Below are 2,016 nucleotides of genomic sequence, written 5' to 3'. Positions count from 1 at the left end.
AACCAGAGCTCTATAGTTTTGTAGATGAGGATGTTAGCATCTCTGCTCTGCATTAGAATGGTGATTTGTTCAGGTTTTACGTAAGGATAAGTTGTCTTTCTGAATATTTATTGCAATCTTTACAAATGCACATTGGTCAGTGTATTCACACAGAGATGAGACATGAGACTCATGGTCTGGATAAACAGAAGATAGTTCAGCTAAGGCAGGTGGCAGCCTTTTTAGGCCAAATTCATACTGGTGTGAACCTGTTACTTTAGCAGTGACTCAAACACATCATCTTTCAGTGGCCTGGTCTTGGCAAACAAATCGTTGTTTCTTATCAAGCAAATAATTAGTTTTGGTGTAGAGAGAGAAATGCTCCCATCATCCTTCTCCGCCATGAGCAGTGTCAGCAAAAATTAGACACAAAGAGGTCAGGTCACACAGGATTAGTATGAAATGTGAAATTTACACTGCAGCCTTTGTTGATGATACACATTTCTTTTTTTAAACATTAGCTCTTGTTTTCAACAATTAGATGAGAAAAAATGACAAAAAATGTAAACTAGAAAAGTAGTCTTATACTCACTGTAGGGAGTTCATGAAAAATAGTAATCACAATACTCTGTGGCAGCAAAGTCACAAAAATCACCCCTAACTTTCTATCTGATAACTGGCAGAAATATTGAACATATCATGTATTTCATGATTAGCTGATACTTTTTTCCTCTGATGGAATTAGGAGGAGTACTGATGACTGTAGATGTTGGAAATGATAGCACATTAGCACAATAACTAAATACATTTTCCATATACAATGCAAAGTTCATGCAGTGATAGATTATTGTCACCAAAATGCCAAATGGCAAAGCAAAAGATAAGAGCTTTTATAATAAACAGAGCAACATTCTTGAAGAGAAGATGTGGTTAGTGCAGGTTTTCATCTCTGTCATCACTTCTCTGCTCTGACATAATTTATATTATCACCAAAACATGTTTCTGTGGAAGTCAATCAATCAATCTGGTTGTTGAAAGTGAATTAAAACAGCTGTCAACTTCTTCTGAACTCCTTTTTTATCTTTACTTTTTGTCCTCTTACACAATAATTCTCAACAGATGTGATCACAGTCTATGTTAATATTCATCCCCATAAATGAAGCACATTTACATGATTTCTTTATTTGTCCAAAGCCAACGATGGAGGGTTTGGTGTAGTTACAATCTGTAAAGAGAGAAAAAGAGTCTTCAGAGGAGCAGCTGAATTCAACACAAATCAAAGATAAAACACAAGTGTAACAGTGATGGCCCATCTGCTCAACCTGCTGTTTTCTGTCTGCAGGTGTGGTACCTGAAGGCAGCACCATCATCAGCAGAGTAGTTCAGCTTAGATCTGCTGAACTGAGGAAGGAGTTGTTTCATCTTTTCTTTTGCAGCACACACTCACTCATCCACTTCCAGCACCACTGATATTACACACCTGTCCCGATCATTTGTTACTATCTGTTTTTACAATACAGTAAATTGTTGAACATTGATTTTATTTTTCAAATCACCTTTGTGTATTCCCATTTCTTCTTTAGTTACTGAGTTACTAGATGAGTCCTGTGACAAAACAAAGACAAACAACAATTAATTGATATCAGTGTGTGATCAGCACAAAACAAATTCACTGACTGGTATCAGCCTTTTCAATGATCAGCAACTTCAGTTATTGTTTTTCAAGATTCTGGCAGATTTATTGATTTTACAGTAAATGGAAAAACTCTGAAGTCAAGTAAATTTATTCTTACTCGGTCTCGGTTCTCTGCATGCACCTGGTCTCCCACTGCATGGGGAACTGATTCTAGGTTTTGGGTATTCTTGTCTCTTTTCCTCCACCTCACAAAAAATCAGAATAAATATGAATTAAATGATGCATTACTTGACATTATTTTGCACAAAACCACCTAATTCTACAGTCCTAATTTCTACTTGTATTCCAACTCACTTGTGTTCATCTGTGCAGTGACTCTAAACCAGTTGTGGAACTTAAAT

General features: G+C 36.3%; 1 long non-coding RNA gene across 1 annotated transcript; it reads left to right on the top strand.

The window, feature by feature from the left end:
• The first annotated feature begins 558 nt into the window (after positions 1–558).
• On the top strand, positions 559–1,407 carry LOC139629848 (uncharacterized). Its single transcript, XR_011693061.1, has 2 exons — positions 559–620; positions 1,274–1,407. It is a non-coding gene; the product is annotated as an uncharacterized lncRNA (long non-coding RNA).
• Positions 1,408–2,016: the final 609 nt, after the last annotated feature.

This window comes from Trachinotus anak, unplaced genomic scaffold (genome assembly GCF_046630095.1).
Source record: "Trachinotus anak isolate AG129_WGS33_773 ecotype Australia unplaced genomic scaffold, CSIRO_AGI_Tana_v1 ptg000012l, whole genome shotgun sequence".
Lineage (NCBI taxonomy): Eukaryota > Metazoa > Chordata > Actinopteri > Carangiformes > Carangidae > Trachinotus > Trachinotus anak.
Note: the sequence above shows the minus strand (reverse complement) of the source record. Positions and strands in the feature narration are given on the sequence as shown.